At 46.5% G+C, this 15,263-nt stretch overlaps 1 long non-coding RNA gene across 1 annotated transcript; it reads left to right on the top strand.

The window, feature by feature from the left end:
• Window positions 1-910: 910 nt before the first annotated feature.
• LOC105711597 (uncharacterized) lies at window positions 911-13,743 on the top strand. The gene is made up of 3 exons (XR_010340257.1): window positions 911-1,108; window positions 5,607-5,750; window positions 13,386-13,743. It is a non-coding gene; the product is annotated as an uncharacterized LOC105711597 (long non-coding RNA).
• Window positions 13,744-15,263: the final 1,520 nt, after the last annotated feature.

Raw genomic sequence — 15,263 nt, 5'->3', positions numbered from 1 at the left:
CGAGGCAGGAGCGGGAGGAGGGGGAGGCGGCGGCGGGGCGGGGGCGGAGGGAGGGACGGCGCAGGCTGCGCGGCTCCGAGCCCCGCACCTATTGGTGGGCGCGCGGCCGCTCGCAGGCTTTCTTTGGTCTGCCGAGCGCTCTTCTAGCCCCTGGGGGCTCGGGGGCTCCGCGAACCCGCAGCTGCGCTCCCGCTGCCACTGGGGACGTGTGCTGAGCCCCCGCCTCCCGTGACCGCTGCAGAGACAGGCCAGGGGCAGGAGAGTCACAGGGCAGGACGGACGAGCGGACTGCGGGCCGGCATCGGCGCGCCCGCCACCAGCCGAGGAATTGGCTGAGGGCGCCCGCCCTACCTTTACTATATACCGCGCCCCGGCGGCCGCGCGCCCCGCCCACTAGCGGCCCGGGCGGCCAATCACCGGCGCGGGAGGCGGGGCCTCGGCCCGAGGGGGCGGGCGCGGGGCTGTCACAAAGGAGCCGCCGGGGCGAGAGGGGCCGTCAGGAGCGCGGGGCGTGGGGGAGGCGGGGGAGGCGGGGGAGGCGGCGAGGGACGCTGAGGCAGCGCCTTGCGGCCCCCTCCCCGCCCCCGGCTGGGCGCGAACCGCCCCTTCCGTAGCGGGGTGGTCTACACCTGGGTCGCCCGGAACCCCGAGGACTCAGGCCCGGCGTTCCCGGCCCAGCCACCACCACCCCCCGCCCGCCCGCGCTCCCGGCCTCCCTGGGCTGTGGGTCCACCCCTCCTGGGCCCTGGCGGGGTGGGGGAAGGTCACTTTGGGACGCCGGACGGGCGAGGACTCTGCCCAGCTCCGCCCCGCCTCCCGCTCCTGCACCTGCCGCCCCCTCGCACTCCCCGCCACTGCGGTTGCAGTTCCGGCCCAGCCGGCAGCCCCGGTTCCTGACTGCCCGGCTGTGCTCCTTGTGGGCGGCCCGAACCACCTCGAGCTGGACCATGGCCAAACCCACCCGGAGCGGTAGCACGGAGCCAGGGCTCGGGAGGGGTAGCCCTCCGTGAGCTGTCCCATCGAAACCGGCTGCAACTTTCGCCAGTCTAGACCCCAGGCGACAATGTCTGCACGTGACCCAGCCACCGAGGACTTTCTTTGATGCCAGGTCGGCGACGGGTATTCTCGTTGGCATGCTTTTATGCCCCCTTGGGTGTATCGATCCCTTTGTTCTGCTGTAAAATTATTGGAGCCAAAGGACCTTTGGGAAAGCCTAGCTCACAGGACAAAATCTTCCCACCCTTTATCCGCTGTCGCTGAAAAGCCAAACTCTTGGTTTCATCCCCTTCCTATGAACCCCGGAGCAGCTTTATACATCCCTCTGAGGGCAGTGACACAGCAGAAAACGCCGGGATGCTTCTGCTTCCACAGCAGAGAAGCCCCATCCCTAGGGGCCACCATGGCCCATCTTGACGTCCCAGCCCCATGTCAGAGAATTTCCCAATACCAGGATGCTTGTCCCGGCCATCCCTCTGTCCCCAAGGTCAACCTCGCAGGCCTAAAAATAAGCCCGAACTAATGAAGAATGAGCATTTTCCTACTAATCCTTCTCCAGGCTCGCCTGCAGGACCTGTGCAAACCTGAACATTCCTGAAGTTCAGGGGAGAAGCAGCCACCTATCCACCCAGCCTCAGTGGGGGAGGCCGCAGGGCTCTGTCAAGGGCAACTGCGAGAGAGAACAACTTATTGAGAAAGGAAGCCACCTCTTGCTTAGCCCCTACAATGTTTATGTTGGAAAAGCCCCAGCTTGGTGGTATGAGAGCTGCACCTGCAGATATGATGCCCTGGTCCCCTTCAGGCAGAAGTTACCTTATGGAGGAGTTTCCAGCAGGACAGGTTGCTGCGAAGGGTATGTGTTGTTGAGTGCCCACTACTGTAAGAGGAAGGAAAACCTGTGGGTAGAATCAGGAAAAAGAGATGAGTGGGGGAAGGGTACCATGGGAAGGGATGAGGCGGTTCGGGGAGTGCCCTCGGCTGTGCCCACCCCATTCCTATACCTCACCCTTGGTTCCCAACCCCACTTCCAGAAGAAGCATGTGGTAAAACAAAGTATGTAAAGCGAGTCTCCAGTGACAGATTTTCTTTTTTCCTAAAAAAGTGTCCTACCTTAGGTCTCAGAGGTGTAGCAAACACCCAGTAGACCGATGAGGCATCCGCACCTCCTGGTCCCTAGTCTTGGATGTACTGTCTTCCTCTGGGGAATATCTTCCTCTCTCAAATTTTAGGTCCCTCGCTCTACTCTCCCCATTTTCCTGCATGGAAACTCTTCACAGGTACTGATGAAGTCCTGAGGGTCACATCTGCGTAGCCAATGCAGCAGCTCCATCCTAAGCCAGCTTCCCCCAGGCTTCCTGAAAACCTCAGCGTTTCCACCCAGAACTGGGATTGTTGCTGGAGAACATGATCTCAGCCCAATTGAAACCAGATTTCTCCCAGTAGCTCATCTCAGACTCCACTTGCCCAGCCACACTAGACCACCCATCTAACCACTTCACCACACAGAGCAAGCTGGTAAAAAGCAAGACAGACCTGCATTCACATTCCCGGCTTCAGAACATGCTGGCTGGGTGACCTTGGGCAAGTCACTTGTTCTCTCCAGGGCTGTTCCCTCAGTTATAAAATTGAAGTGATACATTATTGCAAGGATAAAAGGGGAGATGTGGGAAAGTGTTAAGCACCATGCCTAGTGCATAGCAGGAGCTACTAAGTAGCTAGCTTAATTATAATCAGCTGTTTCCATTTGACCTTGGCTAACCTTCGGGCTGTTGCTATGACTTTGTCACCTTCCCACTCTGATACCCACCCCCTACCAGGACTCTTGAGTTCCCATCAGCCCCTAGAAGGTCACCCTGACTTATTCCCCACCCTCTCTGCCACCTTTCCCCTTGCTTTCCAGTGTACTTCCTGCTCTGTGACCTCTTCCAACTCAAGTAATGAATAACTCAAGCACATCCTGTCCCTTTGGGCTGTGCTGATCTGGGCTTTTGTTCCAAGGCCCCTTCTGTGAAGGGTGCTGTAGCAGCAGGTTGAAAGCGGAACGTGTGTAGTTCTCCAAAGGGCGGGGTGCCCCTGGCAGGTGGAGTGTGTGGCTGGGTGTGGAGGAGGGTGGGGACCATGGGTAGCTAAGACAGCTTTTCAGTCAATGCCTATGGAAATCCAGTGTTTCTCTGCAGAAAAGAGAAAGAAATTATTCAGTTCAGTTTAAAGGCTCAGGAGGAAGAGAACAATGTTTAATCCCTTTTTTTCAGTGCAGGCTGAGGAAGAGGAATGGTTCTGCCCAAGGTTAGTGCTGTGTGTGGGTGGATGAGGGGAAGCAGAGAGCAGGAATGGCAGGAGAGTGGTGAGGGACCTCCATCCCAGTAAGGATGACAAGTTCTAACTCAGGAAATGACTAGATGCTGTTGTGATTGAAGAAAAAATCCATGCTGGAGGCAGAGACAGGCTGGCAGGTAAAAGCAGGACAGGGCAGTTCTGTTTGTAGCAAGATGGCCAGTCAGAAGCTAGGCTGGGAGAAGAGGCAGGACAAATCAACCCCCAGCAGTAAGATCCTTCTGTTCAATATTAGAGAAGCTAAAGTGAGGGTGCCTGCAAAAGAGATGGTGCAACTTGGCAGGCTGCATGAGGTGGAACCAGATTTGAAAAACAGACCTTCCTCTCTCCGCCCCTCCCCAAATACTGGCTCTGAATCTCTCTGCCAAACACAATGCAGACTGCTCTGCAGAGGGTTCCACAGGGCTGAGCTGCCAATCCCACCTTCACACACGTGCTCACTCACAGTGGGGTTCTGTTTGACCAGCCCTGGAGTATTTTAAGTACAGCGTGGAGGGGATGAGGGTATGTGTTGCATGGTGACTCATCCTGGCAGCAGAAACTATGTGCAGTGCAGAGAAAAATGGCTCAATGGTAGGCTCTGTTTGCAGTGGAATGCACAGCTCTGCAATGGACGACAAAGAGGGCTGGGAGAGGGCGAGCACTGGGAAATGCTGCCAGACTTGCCACCTTGGCCAGGACAGGCGTAGATGCCTGCGTAGCATCTAACATGGGGCTGGGCTGAGGGCCTTACCTACCCATCACGGAAGGATGCTGGATTGATTGCTCCAGGGCTTCATTCTGTGCTCCACAATGGCCTGGCATGTTTGACGGAAAACCAAATCGTTCTCCGAAGTGGTTCTGGTTTCTAACAATAGTTTAGCTCTACTTCAGTTTAAACCCTGGATGACGACAGACTACTTTCATTTGAAGGCATTCTATTCTGGCATGTTTCTATTTTACTGGTTCTGGAATCGAATCCTTGTCTTGTGTGAGGACATAGTATGGAAATAAAAAAAATAACTTTTTTTTTTTTTGGCTAGGGATGTTGGTAAGTGGACTATCCTGTCATCAGTGGGAGTGGTAGCTTACCCACTCATCACCTTGGCTGCCAGGCCTTGACTAGCAAACTCCCAGAAGTTGTTTTCTGCTATGCTGTTTCCTGTTTCCTAAGAGGAAGTCCAGAAAGCACCCCTGGTATAGAGAGACATACTGGGATTTCTCTCCACCTGCCATGTCCTTTGCCAAATTATTAAACATGTGGATAGTGGAGGTGACCAAGGCAGACACAGAAAAGAAGACACACAGAGAAGGATTTTGTTTGGTCTGTTCTAGCAGGACTGCAGAGGTATCTGGTCTCTGCAATCATCTGGACTTACTTGCATGATTAGTAGGTGGTAGCACTGAAGACCCGTGGATAAATGGTGCTCAACTATGGTGAGAGCTTTCAGAATTAGCTTGCCTGCTTTTTTGTACCCCGCCCCGGGGTGTGGGGGTAAATTGGTTGGATTTGGGTTTTTTCCTTGGAAAATTGTCTGGCACCAACCAGCACATCCTCTAAGCTTTAAAAAATAAAGTTCCTTTCCAGAATTTTCCATCTGCTTAAAAGGCAATGAGCAAACACCCTTCTAAGAGGCTAATCTCAGTAACAGGAGATCCCACAACATCATTCCCCTGGCAGAGGCATGGTCTCATCAGCCCCAGACACAAATGTAGATAAGAGAGGGTGTGAGATATTTCATGACTCTTCTCTTGCTGGACCACTTGGAGTCTTCTAGAGATAAAAAGGAAGTCTATTTTATGGTCTGCTTAATCTTCAGCTTCTTTCTGCAGCTTTCGTTGAGAGCGTAGAGGTAATGTTTAGTCATTGTAGATAAATCCATTGTGCATAACACTGGAGATACTGTCAGATATTCTCTAGTCCAAACTCCCCTCTCCTGGGACAAGGTAGCTGGTCAACTGCTCTCTCGTTGAACACCCCCCAGAGGCTGTGTACTCCCTATCTTGCAGCTCTTATTCCATTGTTGGGAAACTCTGGACTGAATCCTAGCTCCTTGTAACTTCTGTCCAATCCTAATTCTTGCCTTTAGAGGAACAAAATGCAAGCTTGGTGTATCTTCCACGTGGAAGCTCTACATATATTAGAAACATCCTTTGTCTCCCTAATTTTTACTTTTCCAAGTAAAAAAAATCTCCTATTTCTTCAGTACTTGTATGAGAAACTTTCCAACCCTCTCATTATACTTGCTGCCTTCATCTGCATGACTTCTCATTTGCTCATGTCCTCTTTAAAACAGGTACCCTGGTTCTGAGGAGATCAGAGTTCAGCGGAGCTCATGTTTATGTATGATCTGGACACTCTCGTCTTGCCAACTACTGTTATCACAAAGCTATGCCTTAATGGCTTTTTTGAGCCAACGCCTCTCTAACAGTGACATCAGGTAAGTGTTTTAGAAAAATCTCTTGTCCTTGCAAAAAAACAGAGGTACTCCCTCCCTCAAAACCTAACACAAGTGATATGGATACCCATGAAGCAATAAGGGCAGGGGACCAGCCATCCCTGATCTCCAGGGCAAGGTCGTATAAACACTGTCCTCACGAGGACTGTCCTGGGATGGTCCTGGGCCAGGGTGCAGAGATCTTGGTTCTGGACATTCTAGCATTTACCCATTGAAATTACTCAACTGAACTCTGAATGCTGCTTCTTCCTTCAGGAAGGAAGGAAGGCTGAGGTTGTTATGGTCCTGCCTTCCTCATGATCCTGCAGCTGCGGTTCCCGTGGCTAACTGGCAAAGCTTACTTTGCTTCTAGTCTGGATTCCAGGCAGAGGGAATCGGATTGACACATTCACATTTTCCAGCCAGGTCACAGGTTGCTGGGAAACCTAAGCCTGACTGCCTTGGTGTAGATTCCTCCCTGCAATGTGGTCAAGGTACAGAGGAGGGAGTCATGCAGGATTAAATGGCTGCTTGGTCGTTGCCTGGTGCAAGGCAGACAGGCACTCTCAGATAAGCAGGCTGACAGGTAGGCAAACAAACACAGAATAAAGAACCTTTTATACCCCATAAAATATGCCAACTTTTCTTCTTTGTGGGGCACTGTACCTTTCCACATCCTTTTGGAAATATCATGGCTAGTTTGTAGCGATCAAAACAAAGAGAAGAAATGAAAAAAGACTGTTTTGCATTTATTTTACTTTTGGGAGGAGCCGGGAGGCAGGAAAATGTAAAATAATTTGCATGAACTAGCTTACAACTTAATTTATACTCGTCTCTGTGCTGAGTAATGAGGAGGTTTTATGATCTGAAGGAGCAAATCCTTTAGGAAAACTGGCTGTTTGCAAAATCTGTATTCTGGCTAACAGCATGTTTTTGATGAATAAATGATAACATTCAGTCTTTCATACCTATCATGCACATGGCATTGCACCCAGTCATCCCAGCAGAAGGCACACGCCCTTTACTAAGATGTTACTGAAATGCATTCTGCGTACCTGATGGGCCTCCTGTCCAGTTACGTAGCATGACACTTCCCACCGGGGAACTTGACTTCTTGGTTCTAAAAGTCATTGCTATACCTTTCCTTACAATGATACCACCAAGGACACTGCCCACGTAAATAAGTGGAATGAGGAAAAGACCAGGATGATTGAGCCCTGGCTTCTCTAAGAGTTTTTGTTCCATTTAAACCTTCTGTCATCATCTTAGAAACCACACTGATAACGGCATTTATCAGACACTTACTGGAAGCCGGACAGTATGCCAAGTATTTAATGTGGATTACCTTCCCCTCTCCCCTGTTTTCTGCTTTATATTACATTTCTTACAACTTAATGAGGTAGGTCCTATTAGCATCATCTTCATTTTACAAATGAAGCAGCCAAGTCTCTTATAGACTAAGACTAGCAAGAAGGGAGGCTACCTTCAAACCCAGACAGTTTAGCTCCAGAGACCAGGCTCAGATCCACTAGATGTAACTGCCACTGCCAGAGGAAAATGTATACTCGTAGAAAGTGCAAGCATAGCTCATGGCACCAAATGGGTTCTGTCATGTAAAGGCTGTTTGGTTTTTTTTATGTTAAAATCTCTCCAAAATCATGTAAATCTTCATGGGGGTCACAATTTAAAGAAGCATTTTTTTGATTCATGCACTCATCCACCAATCATTTGTCGATTGCCTACTGTGTGTATAGTATTATATTAGAAACTGCGGGAATAACAAAGGAGTTGACATCTGAGATATGGTCTGGACATTTAAGCAGCACACATTCCTGTTGAGGAGCACAATACACAGAAATGAGTGAACAACAGTGCAAGGTGCTAAATGATTGTGTTTCACAATGAATACCACAAACAAGAGATACAGTGTGAATTTAGAGAAGAGATACCCTTTGTACAAGAAGTGAAAATCCTGAACAGGAATATTGATAGTGCCTGAGATGATACCAGAAAGGAAGGAATATTTGTTTTCTAATTTATTGAATATTGATGAATCTCACAGTGTGCTGGTCACTTTGCTGGTCACTAGAGAGTCAAGATGGTCAAGCAGTTTATTCTCTCATGTGAGGACAGCCTGAGATTTGCCCAGGGTGCTAGGAGAGCACACAAGACTTATCCCCTCCTGAGAGTTGGAGTGACTTCCTAAAGATGGGGACATCTGAACAAGGAAGAATTAGACTGTGTGAGGAAGTGAGAGGAAAAGTGTGGGCAGAGGGGAAGCATGTGTAAATACACAGAAACACAGGATATGTTTCATCAGGGTAAAATGAGAGAACGCCTTTGATTGGGACAAAGAGGGTTTGCTTTTGCAGTCATTGTTTTTGAGACAGGGTCTCTATTGCCCAGGCTGGAGTGCAGTAGCATGATCATGGTTCACTGGAGCCTCAACCTCCTGGGGTCAGTGATCCTCCCACATGAGCCTCTAGAGTAACTGGGACCACAGGCACACACCACCACACCGAGCAAATTTTTTTATTTTTTGTGGAGATGAGGTCTCACTATTTTGCCCAGGCTGGTCTCAAATTACTGGCCTCAAGTGATCCTCCCACCTCAGCCTCCCAAAGTAGTGGGATTATAGGTGTGAACCACTGTGCCAGGCCTATTTCTTTTTTAATAGAGAAAAGATAAGACTTAAAAGTACAGGGCCAAGACTGCCCTTTGTCTTTCTCTTCCTTCCTTCACTTCTTTTCTTTTTTAAATTTTTACTTTTTTACCTGGGAGCATAGATTCAAGTTGCCCTAAGTATATACTCCCTAGACCTTTCTTTTTTCTTCTTGTTCTTCTTTAAAAATCCAGGTAATGCATGGATTTTTAAAGCATAGCCTATTGATGAGATGCAAACTCTTCATCCCAATAATAATTTCCCTTCATTGGCAGATTGGTGCAGGGGTTGGGTGAAACTGAGCATGCCAAGTCTTCGAAATGATCAGATTTTTAGGAAAACTTAGAGGCAATGTTTCAGATGAGAAAGTGGAAACTCAGAGTGGAAAGTGGCTGGTGAGATTGGGGCAGGGCTGGTCTCTGACTCTTTAAAAGAGTACATAAACAGATGCATGCAGAGGCCTCATTCTTCCAGTCCATGTTCATTTTCCATCTCGTGATTCTGCTGGGTTAAACTGAAGAAGCAGCCACACACGAAGATGGAGAATATCACCGCCTACATTTGAGGAATTCTAAGAAAAAACTTCACTGTGATCCTCCATCAAAAAAGAAAAAGAGAAAAGAAAGAAAAATCCACAGGATAGATTTATCAGTTAGGGTTAGGTTTGTCTGTAATAGAAACCCAAAATAACAGCAGCTTCAACATCATGATATTCTATTTCTCTCTGACTTACAAGTCCAGAGGTAGGTAGTCCAGGACTGGGATGATGGCTTTATTCCAGTAAGTCCTCAGGGAGCCAGGCCCCTTCCAGCTTATCTTTTCACATCCCTGCTACATGGCCCTTGCACTCATGGACATCAGTCATCACATCCAGGCTGGAGGAGGAAAAAACAGAAGTGCCAACCGCCCTTTGTGGAAACATCTATCCTAGAAAACTGTCACAGGCCACTTCTGCTCCTATCTCATTGGTCAGAACTTGGCCTCAGGACAACCCTTAGCCATATGGAATGTTCGGAAATACAGTCTTCTCTCGGCACCTGTGCCCAGTTAAAAATTAGAAGTTCTGTCAGTGCCTCTGCCGCAGTGATGCAGAGAAACCTGACACGTATTGATGTGCTCTTTTGTGTTCATATTGTTGAAGGCTTTCTCAAAGATGAATCCTGGGAGGGGGCCCATTATCTCATATTTTATTCTACAATGAGAAGATCAAATCTCTTTCTTTTGTGGTAAGGAAACAAGCCATTCAAAGAGCAAACAATTAGAAGAGTTCAGGCCACTGGGGTCAGGAGACACGGCTGTGGAAATGACAAGGGTGTAGAGCTGGAGAAAATATTTTTTAAAGAAAGAGTGCACCGAAACAGATGCATACAATGCCGTGGCGCAGTCTATGACCTTGCGCAGCTGGCAAGGGCTGGCTCTGCTAATATTCTGCCCGCCCACCACCCTTCTCCACTTCCTGTTGCAATCATGGCTGTAATCTCTACCAGCCTCTTTGGGGGCTTGTGGAATTCAGACAACTATTGCCCATTCTTAGTACAAGTTGTGGCAGGGCAGGTTGTGGTTACTCAGCCCCAGCATGCCAGCTGGCTGCCAGTTTCAGCATGTTAATTGACAATAGGGCTTAGTGCGGTTCCCATTTTGCTGTAAATTAATAGCTACTTTCAGCAGATCATTAGTCCTTCAATTTCACCAGCCTTCCAGAAGGATGGAATGTCACAGTGACACTGGGAAGCTTGTATTAGAGTTGACCAGCATTGGACTACACATTATTAAGGACACTAGGTTACTTCTCAGACTCTGCAAACTCCCTGTGGCCCCAAGACCTTTGCACATGCTAGTTCCTCTGAGTCTGGGATGTTTATCTTTCCCCTTTTGGCCAGATAAGACCTCTGAAGTCTTTAGGGAAGATTTTCTTGACTTCTAAGAAAAAAATCCCTTAGCCACAGGTTTTCCTGTCATTGCCTAACTCTTCCATGTGCCATTCATCACAGATAATGATTTTACATTCATGTAATTATTTGCTGAGACTTTAATTTTATGAGAACTAGCTGTCACCATCTTTGGTATCCCCCGTGTCTAGTAAGGTGATGGGTACGTGGTATGCACTCAATAAATTTGGGTGAATCCATGATGTGGCTGCACCTGCACATTTGTCTCCAACCCTAATGCAATTATAGAGTTTCTCAATATGTTGATGTGAACTGTCTATATCAGATTTACCAGCTTAGCTCCACTAAAATGCAGATTCCTGGACTTCATCCCAACCCTACTGAATCAGGGTATCTGAGGGGGGCCTGGGATCCTCCTGTGAACAAGCTTCCCAGGTAATTTGCACACACCACGGTGTCTGAGAAGCCCATTGCAACTGGGAAGACAGTGCAGTATAGGTATTATCGAGAGGCCCATGCTATGCACAGGAACGAGCCTTAAGGAGAAGACTGTTGTGTTCAAGAGCTACCTCGGTCTGCTTACATTTAGAGAGAAGAAACTTATAAAACAACTTTGCTCTTTGAGATTTGAAAATGCCAAGGAAAATTTGGAGACAGCTGTTAATTGAGCTTAGGGAGTCCAGATTATGTGGAAATAAAACAGTGTTCACAGTAGCACCTGTGCACAGACAATTTTAAAGAAAGAAACCAAGACTTGATTGTCACCAGTAGCGCTCTCTCTGCCCTCACCCCACTACCAACTCCTCTCCCAGGTGGAGTGGTGACAGGAAATTCTTGCTGAGGGACTTCTGAAACAAAACCTAAGTCCTCCATGGAAACTTGAGTCTGATTTTCAGCCTCCAAATTTAATCACACATATGGTCACCTATTAAAGGTTATCAAAACCTGTGAGGTGATGAACTTTCATCCTTGTTTTCTTTAAAATTAAAAAAAAAAAATTGGAGTATACTTGTTCTGAAGTTGAAAATCCACATGGCCAACCACACTTAGTGAGGTCTAAACATGCAATTTAACAACAAATGATGTGAAAAGCCTTTAAAACAAGAGTTATACTGAACGCTTGGTCTTCATTTCTTTCTGCCCACCCAGTCGCTTTTTTAACTCAACGCCAAAAGTCTCCTCTTCTTCTAAGATTCTTTCCTTCTTTCTCTCATCTTGAGGGCAGGTTCCTACCTTTCTTTCAGGATCATAGATTCTTCCAAGGCTTCTTTCCTTTCTCCCATTGCCCGAGGGTTTACCTCCTCTTTTTAATAATTTTAAGAAAGTTTTGAATACCCATTGTCATTTCTCTTTTAAAAGTAAATCGTTATGTTACCTTGCCAAATAGCCAACTCTTATACATTAATAGCCCCACTAAAAGGAAAACAGCAGGAGCTGATATGTGAATTGGGATTATGAAGAAAGATTAAAAATTCAAACCATGAAGTATTCAAAACATAAAATATCCCTAAGAAGGACTCAAGCACAGTATAGGGAGAACAACTAAGAAAAAGGTCTATATTCAAACTGTGAACTTCTTAAGAACAGAGACATAAGTATTACCTACCTGTGAATTATCCACAGTTCCTAGCACAGTGCCTGGAATGTAAGAGTTTCAAGAATTATATCTTGAATGAATCATTGAAGGAGGAATCTCCAGTTTTAAACAGGGACTTGATAATTTAATGTAAGGTTGATATTCAGAGTAAACTTCTTCTGAACCCTGAAAGTTTATCGCAATCTAGAAGCAACTTACCTGGCCAGATGGTTCAGAAAGTGGGTTGTGGGCAAGAGTTATAAAGTGTTCCCTCCTTGAAATCCATAATCCTCCCATCACAGGCCTTGAGACCTTACACTTCAAGATCCTCAACTTTTCAGGGATCTTTCTGGGTTATCGTAGTAAAAAAAGAGATTCTTTGCTGAAAAAATATAGGGAATTTTATCTAAGAGCCCCTTTGTAGAGTTAGCCAGCTATATTTCACTGTGGTGTTGTGGAAAGTGCATGGGTTTCAGAGGCACAGCCATCTGAGGCTGTGAAAGTTACCTAACTATATGAGGCTCCATGTTCTTATCTTGGAAATGGAAATAACACCATCTATATTTTATTGTCATCGTGGGAACTTAAGACAGTTAAGGCCTTAACACCTAATAGAAATCAATAAATGATAGCTTTTCCCTCTTGAATTTAAGCTGTATAGTGCCTGATATTTTTGTCAGGCTTCCAGTGCCTGATACAGAATAAGTACTTAAAATATTTGTTAAATAAATTACATTTTTGTTTACTTACCAAGTCACAGACTGGAGATGCATCCTTGTATTTTGAATATTGTAAAATAGTAAAATGTCTGGTGTTCCTATTAGCATCTGGCTTAAAGATGTTATATACTATGCCAGTGGCAGCTGTGTGCCTTCCCTACATCACATGGGGCAGTAGTACATGCAGTGTATATGTGGGTCTTACAGTGTGGTCCCAAGACTAGGCACATCAGCATGACCTGGGAATTTATCAGAAATGTAAATTCACAGGCCCCAATCTAGAACTACTGAGTGAAAAATTCTAGGGGTGAGTGTCAGTTGATTATGTGTCAGAGTTTGAGAATCAGAACTACAGGTATATATAAAACTCCCCAGTGCTGTAATTAGACATGATCTGAGCACTGGATGCCACAGAATTGATGACTTGCACTGAGAAAACATAATCACTGGGATTTTAGAATATGATGCTTCCAGAGTTAATATCCTCCTAGTAGAGGATTTTCAGGAACCTGACAGATTCTGTGTTAAAATGCGTCTTCAGCAAACTGGCCTCCTGATATTATCTACAGACATGTGCCAGAAGCATTACCTAAACTGCTGTTTGTACCACGGTGTCCCGTCCACCCAGCCATAGCAGAGTGGACTGGGGTGGGCGCTGACTCAAGGGCAGCTCTGTCTGTAATCTAGCCCTCAATTCTTCTGTTAGGCAAGACGTAAACCGTGCTGCTTACATTTAGAGACCCCAAAATACAGTGAATCAAAGAATAGAACAGTTCTTTCTTTCTTTCGTAGCAGCCTGGAGGTGAATAATCCAGGCTGGAATGGTGGCTCTGCTGTGTGTTTATTGAAAGAGCCTGCTCTCCTGTCTTGTTACTCTCACATCCCCAGTGGTGGTGGCCTCCTTTGCTTGACTGAGCCCGAGTCAACATTACAACTGCATTCCGTCTTACTGCAAGGAGAAAATCCAGGACAAGTGGCTTTGTCTTTAAGAAGATGATGCCAAATTTGTACATCTCACTTCCATTTATACCTCATTACTCACATAGTCATACCTCGCTGCAACGCAGGCTGGGAACTGTAGTGTGCAACCGGCAGCCATGTGCCCACATAGAGCACACAGGATTCTATTACTAAGAAGAAAAAAAGAAGAATGAACACTGGAAGACAGCTAGCAGCTTCTGCCAGAATTCTGAACATCTTCTCAGCTCCTCTTCTCATGGGGCCCACTGTACCAGGAGCTCTATCCTTGGATTCCTATGAGATTTCTATATTAAAACCCTCTTTACTTGAATTAGCCTGAATGGGAACTTGTTCTTTGTAACCAAATGCTGCAGATTAGAACAGCGTACCTCAAATCCCTCTTACCTTAGTAAATGTTGAAATTGCTCAGAGCAATCACTAAACACAAGCACTAAGTGAGAAGGATTGTGCAGTCCTGACGACAAGGATGGTCGTAAGATGAGGTTGGCTGAGAATTTCCCCCACACAGCAGTTCTGAGCTGTCTTGAACACTCTGTAACCTCCATGAGAGCCCCAAGCCCAGGCAAAGCCATGGAGTGTGTTAACTTGTCTTTGGCAGCTTTCATCCTCTTTCTGCATTTTCAGCCAGTGGGATCCCTGCCATCAGAACTCCCACGTCCCATGTTCATTCTGTCAAAATTCTGTGTTCTGTTGTGTGCACAGGCACGAGAGACTCCTTGGGGATCAGTGCCTTCTTTAATGCGAAACTCTAGTCATGGGGAATTTTCAGTCCATTTAGTTTATTAGGGGCTTTTGGTGCCCTGCAAATAGCACCCAGGCAGGGTCCTTCGGCCATGTTGCAGCAGCGCTCTCTGTCCACATTCTAGTATAACAGACTGCGAGAGAAGTAACATCTTTCTTCTTCCTTTAGGTTCAATCTCTCATTTACAATTCCCAATGGGTTTTTTGTATAGCAATGCAGAAATACTTCGGGAAGTTCAGCGTTCTATTTCCCGGAGGCAAAAAAAACCCAGGTAGAACTCTTAGATCTCTTCTCTCTCCAGCCTTGTTTACCTCTCCTCCTCTTTTTAAGTTGACTGTTTTGACTCTGCTGTTTAAATGCCTGGATCAGATAAAATGCCAGGATTGCTCATGGCACATTCAATAAGGGATTATAATGCACCCAGGGGAATCAGAAGAAACCCACAATGATGGGATTTAGCATATTCAAAGTTGAAAATAAAGTCAACATTTGTCTTTAATCAGCTCAACACCTGTCTTGATCTTATTCATCCTGGGTTTCTTGACTCTATCTCTGGTTAGTTGACTCTTCCATGGGCTGCATCTTGGTATTCCATAATTCTCAGTGAAATGACATTACAGCCCCATGATACTCTGTTTACAGCAGGTCTTACAGAAGGAAGGTAAGAAGGTGGGGGTAGGGAGTGAGCACATTACCAGGTGAATGGCCACTGTGTGCCAGCCACTGCTAGACGCTTTTAATCCTTAAAACAAAACAAAACTGGAGAGAAATTAATATGGCAATTTATGAGAAAATAGATTATGTAATTTACCCAAGTTACTAATACCTAAGAAGTGGTACACTTGAAATCTAATCAAAGGTATCTGACTTTCCAAGCCTGTGCTCCCAAATCGGTGTCAACACATTTATGTAGAACCTTTTATTAACGCCATTAATGATTATACCTT

Source organism: Aotus nancymaae, unplaced genomic scaffold (genome assembly GCF_030222135.1).
Source record: "Aotus nancymaae isolate 86718 unplaced genomic scaffold, 86718_ANA_hifiasm-v0.15.2.pri h1tg000108l, whole genome shotgun sequence".
NCBI lineage: Eukaryota > Metazoa > Chordata > Mammalia > Primates > Aotidae > Aotus > Aotus nancymaae.
The sequence above is the reverse complement of the archived record's forward strand: the minus strand, read 5'-3'. Positions and strand labels throughout refer to the sequence as shown.